The following is a 13,818-nucleotide window of genomic DNA, read 5'->3' on the forward strand; positions in this document are numbered from 1 at the left end:
TGATCGGCCCTGCTCTGTGGGTGATAGAGGGTGACACCCCAACCGCCCCCCACGGGCCCTGCTCTATGTGTGACGGGGTAGAGCCATAACCTCCCCATCGGCCCTGCCCTGAGTGTGACAGGGTGTGGCGCCCCAACCCCCTGATCCACCCTGCTCTGTGTGTGACAGGGGACGGTGCCCCAACTCCCCTATCGGCCCTACTCTGTGAGTGACAGGGGGGAACTCCTCAACCCCCTGATGGGCCCTGCTCTGTGCGTGACAGGGGGAAGCTCCCTGATCAGCCTTGCTCTGTGTGTCACAGGGTGCGGCGCCCCAACCCCCCTCCCACAGGCCCTGCTCTGTGAGTGACAGGGGGCAGTGCCCCAACCCCCTGATTGGCCCTGCTCTGTGGGTGATAGAGGGCGACGTCCCAACCGCCCCCCACGGGCCCTGCTCTGTGCGTGACGGGTTAGAGCCATAACCTCCCCATCGGCCCTGCCCTGAGTGTGACAGGGTGTCACGCCCCAACCCCCTGATCCACCCTGCTCTGTGTGTGACAGGGTACGGAGCCCCAACCCCCATGATGGGCCCTGCTCTGTGAGTGACAGGGGGCAGCACCCCAACCCCCTGATTGGCCCTGCTTTTTGCGTGATAGGGGGTGGTGCCGCAACCTCCCCATCTACCCTGCCTTGAGTGTGACAGGAGGCGGTGCCCCAACCCCCCAATTGGCCCTACCTTGAGCATGACTGAGGGTGGCATCACAACCTCCCGATCCGCCCTGCTCTGTACATGACAGGGGGCGGCGCCCCAACTCCCCAATCAGCCCTGCTCTGAACCCAACTAGGGGCTGCACCTAGGGATTGGGCCTGCCCTCTGCCACCCGGGAGCAGGCCTAAGCCATCAGGTCGTTATCTCCCGAGGGGTCCCAGACTGCGAGAGGGGACAGGCCCAGCTGAGGGACCCCCCCCCACCCAGTGCACAAATGTTTGTGCACCGGGCCTCTAGTATTTTAATAAATGGTAGAAGCAGGATTTGAGCTCAGAGAGTCTAAGGCCCAGGGGTCCTCAAACTACGGCCCGCGGGCCACATGCAAATACTAATATTGTATTTGTTCCCGTTTTGTTTTTTTACTTCAAAATAAGGTATGTGCAGTGTGCATAGGAATTTGTTCATAGTTTTTTTTTTTAAACTATAGTCCGGTCCTCCAACAGTCTGAGGGACAGTGAACTGGCCCCCTGTTTAAAAAGTTTGAGGACCCCTGGTAAGCCCTAATCTCTATAACATTATACCACCTTGCCTCTATCAGTCATTTAAAAAATTAATTTAGTAGTGTCAAGGATAGAGTCCTAAACCATGCCTTTGTGAAAACTGCCTGATGACACTGATGCAGTAAACAATGACCTCCGGATGTAGGCTTTCAAGCATTCGCCTAATAACATTAACACTCAGCTAAATCTTCCAGCATCTTTACCCCAAGGTATAAGACCTGGCCAATGCCTTGCTTTATCCCAAATATACTGTTTTGTACATTCTTCTGACCTACTGATTTAATAACCTTGAGGAAGAAAATAAGATTAGTTTGATAATGTTTTTCTTAATAAACGCATACTGCCCTATATGAATCACTGCTTTCTTTGCTGGCTGCTCACCAACCATTTATTTAATCATTAATTCTAAAATATTGCCTAGAATCATTTATTTTCTCAGATTATAGTTTATGGCAGACATTATATACCTTAAGAAAAACTGACGAGTAAGTCTATAGCTGTCTTCATTCTTTTAATACTACCTCCATTCTTCACAGTGAAGAATTTTGAAGAAAGGGTCAAAAAACCTTACCATTCTCTCTTAAATATGTTGGGTTTTAGAGCACTAGGTGACTAGAAGTGTAGATAATTTGGTGCCAGCAGCACATAAAATGTGTTTTGAAGTGATAAAAAGATGGCAATGAAAACTGTAAAGATCATGTTTATAAAATAAAATAATGAAAAGTAAATTGTTCCTCCATCTGAAATAAATTCATGTAATTCCTTTCTATAAAACCTATGCTTGAAAGTAAGTGTTATGGCATACTCAAGCTATTGATTTCTGTAAGTTAATAATTTCTACCAGTGGTATACAATCCCAGGATGGCTGGTAAAACATCTGTCAGCTTGTGTCATGTTCCAAAAAGTCAGCCAGAGAGTCAATAAAATTTGTGAGTGACTTTGGTGTGGAGACCATTCTAGAATAGGCAGTGGGGAAATGTAAAGTAAAGAAATGTATAAATTGATTCGGGGACCAATGAATCTCAAAGACAGCTCTCTCGGTAAGAAAATAGAAAGTAAGATTTAGGGCAATTTAATGCTCATGTGGAACAGACACAAACTTTTCCTGAAATGACAAATTAGTTTAATTCTATACATTCTCACTTACATTTTTCCTGGTAAGAAAAAGATGTTTTAAAGGATGTTAGATTTTACTGTAGAGATATATCCATTTATTTGGGGCTTTAAATTCCTTTTTCAGGCATGCGAATGTTTACGACTAACCCAGTGAGTGGCAAGATGTCCGTGAAGTCTCAGAATGAAGGGGACCTGACCCTTGTGTCATCCCTGCAGAGAAGAGAGTGCAGTAAGTATGCCCAGGGGAAAACACCAGGCACTTGGTTCAGAAACAGAGGTAGGAAGAACAAAAAAGGCCACTCTTAAATAAACATTTGGTAGCAGGATCCTGAGAACCCAAGGGAACCAATCGTGTTCAAAGACAACTCTCAGGGAACACAGAAACAGAGAATGACACTAAAAACTCCAGGATCTTATTCCCTGCATAGACTGATGTAAAACAAGAAATGCGAAATTAACAGCATTTGAACAAAGTGAGGAGAGGAATCCAGATCTAACTATAATAAACCATTCTGTGAGCCAGAATGGGTAAGAGGTCTGATTCAGGTTATTCTCTGAACAGAGCCGTGAGAAAGAAAATAATGATGTGAGTCATAAGAACCCTATTTGTAATGTTATGTCAACATAGCTTTTAGTTGTCTTCATTTTGTAAAAAGTCCTCCAGAGACAACGTAAAAAGACATGAATGAATCAGGTGGCTACAACTGATATTGCTAACTATACTCTGGGTCCCAACAGAATGTTGCTAGCTTAAGATAACATATCTCCCACTGTGGTGTTTACACACCCAAGAATACCGGGGGAATCATTTAAATACCAAGGGTTGCCCAGGCCTGGCATGGCTCAGTGGTTGAGCATGGACCTATGAACCAGGAGGTCACAGTTCAATTCCTAGTCAGGGCACATGCCCAAGTTTCGAGCTTGATCCCCAGTGTGGGGCATGCAGGAGGCAGCCGATCAAAGATTCTCTCTCATCATTGATGTTTCTATTTCTTTCCTCCTCCCTTCTTCTCTGAAATTTATATATATATAACACACCTTTAAAAAATAAATAAATACCAAGGGAAGTCTTAAAATTTGTACCCCATATGCTTACTGTATAGTAGAACCTCAATGATATTTAATTAACAGATAAATGAGCAGATAATTACACATAAATATTTTCATACTCTAACTTAGCTTTCTGTGATCTCCATTTCAAATTTTTTCAGAAGAACTGGTTAAAAATGCACTAGACACCAGACCTAGAACTACTGAAACAGAATCTCCAGGGGTGGAGCCAAGGATTCTACATTTGAAACTCTCTGCAGTCAATCCAGGCTCTCCTATGTACTTGCCCTGTGACCATGGGTGCATCTCATTACCTCTATAAGCCTTCGCTCTCTCACCCACAAAGCAGTGTGTAGACTCATAGTTTCCTCCTATGTTTGCAGTGAGGATACATTAGATCATGTTCATAAAGCATGCAGTACCATGCCTGTCATCTGCTTGGTGCAAAGGAAATGGGAGAGTTATAATTAGCAAATGCCACATGGAGTTAATGAGAGGACAGGACGTTTTGGTTCTTTTCCCCCCCCCCAACCACGAAATAATGATCACCAATGACAATCATTAACAGTTTGGCTTTATTATTATTAAACTAGGGGCCCGGTGCACGAAATTTGTGCACTGGGTGAGTGTGTGGGGGGGAGTGTCCCTCAGCCCAGCCTGCCCCCCTCTCACATACTGGGAACCCTCAGGCGTTGACCCCCATCACCCTCCAATCGCAGGATCGGCCCCTTGCCCAGGCTTGACGCCTCTGACAGAGGTGTCAGGCCTGGGCAGGGGACCCTCATTTCCCCCCATCACTGGTTCTGCCCCCAGCCCAGGCCTGATGCCTCTGGCCCAGGCATCAGGCCTGGGCAGGGGACCCCCAGACCCCTCCGATTGCTGGCTCTGCCCCTTGCCCAGGCCTGATGCCTCAGCCAGAGGCGTAGACCCCCATCACCCTCTGATCACCTGATCGGCCCCTTGCCCAGGCCTGATGCCTCCACCAGAGGTGTCAGGCTTGGACAGGGGACCCCCATCTCCCCCCGATCACTGGCTCTGGCCCCCGCCCAGGCCTGAGGCCTCTGGCCCAGGAATCATGCCTGGGCAGGGGACCCCCATCTCCCTCTGATCGCTTGCTCCACCCCCCGCCCAAGCCTGACGCCTCTGACCCAGGCTTCAGGCCTGGGCAAGGGGACCATCATATCCTCCCAATCCCCGGCTCAGCCCCCCGCCCAGGCCTGATGCCTCGGCCAGAGGAGTTGACCCTCATCACCCTCCGATCACCAATCACCGGATGGGCCCCTTGAGCAGGCCTGAGGCCTCCAGCAGAGGTGTCAGGCCTGGGCAGGGGACCCCCAGCTCCCCGCGGTTGCAGGCTCCGCCCTTGCCCAGGCCTAACGCCTCTGGCTGAGGCGTCCGGCTCGGGCAGCGGGGACCCGCAGCTGCAGCGGCCCCGCGATCGTGGGCTCCGCTTTAGGCCCAGGCAAGGGACCCCTAGCTCCCGGGACTGCCAGCTTCGACCGTGCCCAGCTCCCATCGCTGGCTCCACCCCTACTTCCTGCTATCACTGGCCAGGGCGGCAAAGGCGCCTGATTCTCTGATCATGGCTGGGGGGCAGGGCAAAGGCGGCCCCAGGGCCGCCTTTGCCCTGCCCCCCAGCTCTTAGCTCCCCCCTGGGTTTCCGATCACTGTCAGTGGCAGGGGGCTTCTTCCTGCTTTCCCTTTCGCCTCCCTGCATTGTGCCTACATATGCAAATTAATCGCCATCTTGTTGGCAGTTAACTGCCAATCATAGTTGGCAGTTAATTTGCATATAGCCCTGATTAGCCAATGAAAAGGGTATCGTCGTACGCCAATTACCATTTTTCTCTTTTATTAGTGTAGATACTAACCATGTGCCAAACAGAGTCCAGAATAGGTACTTTATATGTGCTAACATATTCACAAACTCAGTATTATACCTACCGCACAGAAGCAAGCCTCCCAAGTCTTCATAGGTAGAGAATTCCAGAGCTGCTCTTTTCACTCAGATGTGTGGCCCAAAGCCAATGACCTGCCTCCTCGGGATCCCAAAGGTGTGCTTATATCACAAACATTTACTATGTACTAAATACCTTCTGTTGTAAAAACAAAGCACATTTTCCTCCTGAAGAAAAAAAAAAGTTTCCTTTAAAACTCTCAAGAGTGAGATTTTAAAGTCTGAGACAACCAGTATTAAAATGTGAATTTATTACCTTTGCACACTTATTTATAGTTAATGAACACATCCTGAACAGGAAGCTCACTAACAAAGCTGCCTTGATTAAGCTCCCATAAAACTATTCCAGATAAAAACACTTGCTAAAAACTGAAATTCATTACCTAAGAATTTTCTTTTCAGGCTGTTTTTACAAACAAGATTATCAGACCAATAAGTCAGTCAATAATATTTATTGAGCACCTGCTAAATGGAAGTGTCTAGAAGGGCATATTTATTCAGTACTTTGTAGATAGACTTTGCAGCAAAAAAGTTTTTTCCACCCAATAATTTAACATTTGCTGATAAAACTGTCTTTTTCTTGAGTCCTGTGGTCTACACTTTATTTTGTGAGTACTGTTTTCTCTCTTTTCACTCATGAGGTAGTGATTGACTCTCACTTCACAATATTCCAGCTTTCTGTAGTGTTAGATTTCAATACCCTTCTTATTATTCTTTTCAATAATTTTTTTAATTTTTCTTTTGTTGTTTTGATTTAAGTTTTGAAATATCTAAAGAACAGTAAAGTGCAATACCCTTGCTGGGCAAACAAAGGCTACCAACCTAAAAATGTGACTTCTTCATATGTCAGTCCTCTTCAGGAAAAGGCGAATCACTTCATGCAATTTCAGATTTGAATAATTTCTATACACATTTAGTGATTGAGTATTATACCCAGTTTCCAGTCCCTCTTTGTCATAAAAATTCTGGTTGAATATACTACTTGGGTAAAGGGGAGTTCTATTTTGTTTCTCCCATTAGCTTAATTGGTTCTAAGAAAGATACTGCATATTTAATAGTGTTGGAATTAGCTGGAATGTGTGAGTTAGCATCAAGGCCATCACTCACTGATGGGGCACCGAGCTGGGACTATCATTAGCAGGCAGCACGACTTCCCGGTGACATAACTTGGCTGAAGACGGCACGGAAAAGGTTCAGAGTGAACTTTGCTGCTCCCTTTGTGATATCTTTCCCCAGCTTTCCTCGCGAGGCACAACGCAATAGCTGGAGCCTTTCTCACTGAAGACACAGCTTAACAACAGGGCTGAGAGTGCTGTCTGGCAGGCCTGCTGCTCTGGAGCTTTGAGGGTTTTTTTCCTTTTAGTTCTCAGTTACTTTTATGTTAGATATGAATGCGGGAGCCACAACTCAGGAGCTAGGGTTCTCATTAGAATGTGCCAAAGAGCAGTGGTAAAAAAAAAAAAAAAAAAAAGGGAGAGAGAGTTTTCATTTGAACTTTTAACCTGACAAAGCTCATTTGCAAAACAAGTGAACCTGAGGGAATGCAGAGCCTTACTGGTCAGAGTGAGCTTTCCACCCATGTCATTACTACAGGTTACAACCTGACAGCCATGAAAGGCTTAACAAGCAAACTAACATTCAGTAATCAGCTATTATTCTGAAAGTACTTTTGCACTGAAAAAACACACACACTTTTATATTTTAACAACTCAAACTTTCAGTCATTCATGCCACAAATGTTTACGGAGCACCTAACACTGTATCAGGGAGAAAGCTGTGTGAAACATTGCAAAGCCTGTGTGTATGGAGGGATCTCATTATAAAAGATAGTCAAAAACCTAATCTCACAGAACTTACCATTTGATGGGGAAGGCAAATCATGAATACTACAAATTATAACAGTAAAATATAATGAGTGTTATTATAGAAAAGTTAAGTGTAGGAGACTCTGAGAACAGACTGAAAGGATCTAAGTTGGGTTTAGGATCAGGGAAGGCTTCCCTGAGAAAGCGACATGCGAGCTGGTCCCTGTGAGATAATCAGAGGTCACCCAATGTGTCAGGCCCTCTTCCACACAATGGCAGATGCTCTCAGCCTCACCCAGATCTTGTTCCAGTTGACACCGCGGTGGCCAGCTCTTGGCAGGCCCTGAATAACTTCATGCAATTTCAACCTCAAACTGCCTCACCGCAGCCCTGCATGTCTCTCAACTCACACTGGGGCTTCCCTGCTGTTCCCTGGAACTCACCGGGTCACTGCATATGGGCAACCTGAAGTGTGGGGGATTGAATAGCACATAAGGTAAAATTTGACAGCAAAAAGGGAAAGATTGTGGATAAAGCCTTCCTGGGAGGAATTAGCTTCCCAGACTTCTGTCCAACATGACTGAGCAGTCTCCCTGAGCAAAGACTCCATTTCACATCTTTGTTGGGTTCTCTCCTTCCTTCTCTGCTTCACCCTCCTTGTCCTCACTCCTGCTTTTTGAGGTTAGACTCCCCAGTAAAAGAGTTGCTCATTAGCCTTTGCTTCAGACTCATTTTTCTGGGGAACTTAAGTTAAAATTCCCTGATAAAATAGAGGAATTGTATTTCAGACAGGGAACCACAAGTACAAAACCCAGAGTTCTGAGCCTATAATTTAATATGGTTGGAACAAAGAATAAAAATGGTGACTAAGCAACCATTTGAGGAGCCAAATGAGGGAAGAGTTGGTGTATTGTTTTAAAGAGGATAGCCATGCACTATCCAATATGGCAGACTTTAGGTACTTAAGGCTATTGAATATTTGAAATGTGCTGAGTCTAAACTAACATGAGTTGTATGGGCAAACTATACAGTGATTTCAAAAAGTTAACATAGAAAAAGTAAAATATCTCAACTTTCACTTTGGTTACATATAAAGAGTAATGTTTTAGGCATATTGAGTTAAATAAAATATATTAAAATTAATTTTAAATGTTTCTTTTTAATTTCTAATGTAGCCCTTGCTGGGCAAACAAAGGCTACCAATCTAAAAATGTGACTTCTTCATATGTCAGTCCTCTTCAGGAAAAGGCGAATCACTTCATGCAATTTCAGATTTGAATAATTTCTATACACATTTAGTGATTGAATATTATACCCAGTTTTAAGTTACATATGTGGCTCTCATATTTCTATTGGACAGTGCTGGTTTAGACTTTATCTTCATTGGGAAGCAACAGATAGTTTTAAGCTGGGTAGTAAACATGATTGGATTTGTTTTTTGGGAATATCACTCTGGCTGTAGTGCTGAGAATTAATTTGAGAAAAATCTAAATGTAGAGACCAGTGAGAGGCTACTAACGTAATTCAGAGAAAAAATATTGTCACAGATTAGAAGTGGTGTCAGTGAGCTTAGATTCATGAATAGAACTGGCAAGGTTTAATGAAAGACCGATAGGAGTAAAAGAGATGCCAAGGATTTTGGATTCAGGTATGAGCAACTAAATTGATGGTATTGCATCTAAATAGTTAAGAATAGAGCTGGAAAGAAATGCCAGAGATGAGTTCAGCTTTGGAAATACTGATTTTGAGATGCCTGTAGAACAATAAAAGATGTTCAGTTACCAATAGGTTATACGTGCCTGGAGAGAGCTGAAAAACAGTCCTAAGCTAGAGATCTAATCTTGGGAGTCATTATTTACATTGTAATTGAAATCATGGGAGTAGATGTGATTGTCCAGAGACAAGATTTAGAGGAATAAACAAAAGGACATACAACCTCCTCAACTGAAGCCCAACACTCTTTGACGGCAGTATTTCCCCTCTATAATGGCATCAAGGGAGGCTGTTTATTCTCACACATCCTTGTACCTTGTGGTCCAGCAGTGATTCAGAATCATCCATTACTTTCATTAAAACTCCTGCTCCTGCCCTAACTGGTTTGGCTCAGTGGATAGAGAATCGGCCTGAGGACTGAAGGGTCCCAGGTTCGATTCCGGTCAAGGGCATGTACCTTGGTTGTGGGCACATCCCCAGTAGGGGGTGTGCAGGAGGCAGCTGATTGATGTTTCTCTCCCATCGATGTTTCTAACTATCCCTCTCCCTTCCTCTCTGTAAAAAGTCAATAAAATATATATTTTTTTAAAAAAAAAAAACTCCTACTCCTTTGAACCTCATATATTTCAACTATAACATGCTCCAGACCTCCTCACACACCTCCTAGATCTTTCCCTTCATTTACTAAAAGTTTTCTTACTAAACAGTTTTCAGTTAGATCTTACATAGCAATCCTAATTTACATCCCAATGTTTATATTATCCTGTGAGATTTTAAGGTACAGCACCATTTGGTTTCTTGACTACCTCATCCTTAGTAACACCTGGGCCCCCATTCCCTAAGAACACATGAATCTACAAAATCACGAAGTCAAGTATTTCACTGTCCAACTACAGTTTCTGCATTTCTCTCTATACAGCCACCTCTCCCCCTTGAATTAGTACTGCCTCTTTCTTTTTGTTTTTTTCTGCCTACTCCATTTTTCACTCACTTTCTTATCCTGTTTATATACTATCATTTCAACTTGACCTGTTATTCTTTACCAAAACCTGCATAAACCCAGTATATGCCTCTCACTGTCTACCCCCACAAGCTTGCGTACTGCTGCAGGAAACCAGAGAACAGATTATGGGGCAGGCTGATGTCACTATAAATTTGTGGTCATCAACTCACCAGAGTCTCCAACACTACCTTTAAATTGGACTACCTTTCTTTAGGTAACATTTTCCCCATCATCCGAAAGATATTTAAAATTCTCAAGTGTCTTGAAATCACAAGTCTTCCTGCCTCTCCCTTTATTCTCAGTAAATGATCTCTCGCTCTACCACACAGAGAAAATACACACTGCCTTATAAACACTCCCTCGGCTTCATAGCTAATACGATCCATACAGTGACCTGAAGGAGAAAGAGGTTCTGTTCCTACACATGTAATCTATATCCCTGCTCCTCTACCCAGTGCCAGAACTTGTCCTATGAATAATTTATGCGAAATTCTGCATCTGCCATCTGTATCTCTCTAACAAATCCTTATCAGGAGCCTTTAAACATTCTTAAGCTTCTCACATTGTAACAGATTCCTTTCTTATCTCAAATAATTACTTTATCTTTCCTCATTTTTAATTTGATGAAATGTCTTCATAGAGCAGAGTTGCTGTATCCATTTCCTGTTAACTTCTAACCCACAGCCTAGCTCATGTCCTGAATACTCCAACCCCCCCCCCTCCCCCCCCCCGTGAACACTTGCTGCCCTCCACCTGGGCATGTTCTCTTCAAATTTGAGATCCTTTGATGTGATTGCTTTTGACATTTTCATCTTATTGTGTTTCTCACTAAATGTATAACTAATTTTAATCATCTCTTTGACTTTCACTTATTTAATAATCAGCAGGAAGTATAGGGTTTTCCAAGCCCAAAGCAAAAAAAGATTAGATGCATTTTTCCAGTTGGTGCTGCAATTTTCCATCGCAGTCCCCTGCTCTAGATCTCCAAGTGAAGCAAACGCTAAACAACAATGTCAGCCAATTAGAAAGGTGCCAGTTCAGTTAAAAACCACTGGGCTGAGTAACTCACAAGAACAAGACAACCAATCCCCTTTCCTAGAGTAGTGCCAACCAGCAACTCAAGCCTTTATTATCTCTGATGTCAACTGCTATTTGTGAGGGCAGATGTCTTTTGCTATTTAGTCTTTTTTAATTTCTTTTATTAAATTTATTTTTAGTTGTAGTTGACACACCATACTATATTTGTTTCAGGTGTTCAACATAGTGTTTAGACATTCCTATTTGCCAAAAATTTATAACATTAGCCCATTACAAAAGAGAAAGAAGCAGTAGGACATTTCACCTAGGTAGAAGGCCTCTGGATAAAATACCTCAGGTCAAATAGCTCTAAAACTCCCGCTGTTAGATGAGGTATAACAGTCACTTTCTCTGGATTCCCTTTGTCACTTGCCCTCTACAATGCATGTAATGTCATATTTAATGAATAGGTCTCTTGCTCATTCTATTCTAGTCCATCTTACTTAAAATGCTGCAATCTTTCCTTTTTGTTGCTTCTTAACCAGGGATATGCTGAAAATGCCCAGAGGAGGGCTTTAAAAAAAAATTATTGATAACTAGGCCTCATGTCTAAATTTTCTATTTCAGTGGGTCTGGGGTGAAGCCTGACTTACATGTATTCTGAAAAGCTCTGATTTTGTGCAGGTATTCATCCTTCTCCACAGAGCCATGCAGGATTCTCACTGATCTAAGATAACCATGGTGGTCTCCTACATCTGGCTAGTGTTCGGTGTGATGTACTGGCATCAGATGCTGTTTTAGTCAGAGAGGGGTGAGAGAAAAATCAGCTAAGAGGCTTGAGGTAAAGGGGCCTCCACTCATCAGAGAGAAACACAAGTGTAGGCGATTTTTCCCTCTCTTGGGCTATGGCGTCTGCCTATAGTTGCTACAACAGCTACAGTTGTCATGAGGCCAAGAGGAACGCTTCCCTCAGGTCAAAGCCAACACAGTGGAAAAGTGTGTATTAGCCAGGTTCCTCGTTTCAAGCAACATAACCAATACATCAACTGTGGCTGATTGAAGGATAAATAATTTGTCAAAATCATTAAGAGTCTGAAAATTAGGCTCAAAGCTATTCAACTAACCACAAAACCCAAAATCACGCAGCAGAACAGATGCAGTGAGCAAACTGCTGCTGCTGACACTGAGAAACTCAGTCCTTCTTCATGTACCTCCACTGCCACTGCTGTCCCTGTGCTCCTGTCGCTGATTCTGAATGATGGCGCCGACACCTGCGTGGCGATCTAGGACATAGGCCTGTAGCCCAGCATCAGGGAATATTTGGAAGGCAAGTAATGGGACTTGCAGCTTTGATATTAGGAGGTAGACTTTGCTAAATTCCTTAAAACGTAGCAAGGGGATTCAGAGGCTGAGAAGCCAAAAAAAACACACAAACAAGCAAAAAAACACCACACAAGCAAACAAAACAAAACAAGACAATAAATACCCACAACAGGTGAAAAGAAGCTGAAAATATCTCACAACAGTATAGGTCATCACACTATCACCTATTTTTGAATATAGTCAAAGTTTTTAAAATGTAAATAAATAAATCCATGGAAACTAACAAATTGTTGATCCCATTCTCTGGTGTATTTGATTCCTATTACTGTTATAACAAATGATCACGTTCTTAGTGGTTTAAAACAACACACATTTATTCTTACAATTCTGGAGATCAGAAGTTCTAAAATTAAGTTGTCACTATTTCTTGTGTAGGCTCCTGCTGGGGTTCTTGTCCCAGCATCAAGAAGGGTTCAGAAATCTGGAAAAGGCTGTGCGTAGATGACATAGGAATCCAGAGACTAATAAAGAGTCCAGAGACAAGATATAATTTTGAAAGGCATTGGGGGTCAGAGGACCTTCAGCTAAAGGAACTGAAGACTTCCTCCTTGTCTAGGACCCTTGCTTTTATTAACACAATTTTTCCTAAGGCAAGGTGGAGATAATACACTTCAAAGGGTAAGGTTTCAAAGGGTACAGAAGCATTGTCAGTTTGGGGAATAGCCTACAGCTGTTCAGGTGTTTGGCCAGTGGGAGGCAATAACATGTAGATTAAGATGCCCTTTAAATGTCTGGCAGCCACAGTCAGTTTCTTATTCAGGTTTGGGGAAATGCCTTTAGCCATTCCCAACAGGTGACTACATGTGTGACTCAACTCTGTTGAGTCCCCAAGTCTCATCAACCTTTTGATGAAACTCTTGAAATTATGACAGGCTGGAATTGGTTCCCGGCAGGCTCCAGTGGGAATCTGTTTCCAGCTTCTAGAGTGCCCTGTATTTCCTGGGTCATGCCACCTCCTGCAAGGGCATCACTCTGTCCTCTGCTTCCACTGCCATATCTCCTTCTCAAACTCTGACCCTCCTGCTTCCCTCTTGTGGGCACTCATGTGATAACACTGGGCCCACCTGGATGATGCAGGATAATCTTCCCATCTCAGGATTATTAACTTCATCACATCTGCAATGTCTCACTTACTATATAAGATAACATATGCACAGGTTCGGGGATCAGTACCAGTGTTCATTACTCATCCCACTACATCTGGTTATACCACTAACTCACTCCCACATTGTGATTCTTAACCAAATCAATGTCTCATTTGAGAATCTGAATCCGCTGCGTTACCCTTTTCAATCTCACTTCCTCCAACAACACTAGTAGCAGGAACAGATGACACAAAATTAGGACATTCGAGGAAAGTTTAATAAGGGGACTATTTTTGAAGGTATGGACAGGGTGTAAGAAAGAATGCAGTGCCCATGGACTAGTATAGCAGATTGCTGTTGACCCCCTAGGCCTGAAGGTAACCAGTTATCAGAACAGAAGCAAAGACAAACTAGTGGGAGAGCTACTGACAGCAGGCATCCT

This window comes from Myotis daubentonii, chromosome 1 (genome assembly GCF_963259705.1).
Source record: "Myotis daubentonii chromosome 1, mMyoDau2.1, whole genome shotgun sequence".
NCBI lineage: Eukaryota > Metazoa > Chordata > Mammalia > Chiroptera > Vespertilionidae > Myotis > Myotis daubentonii.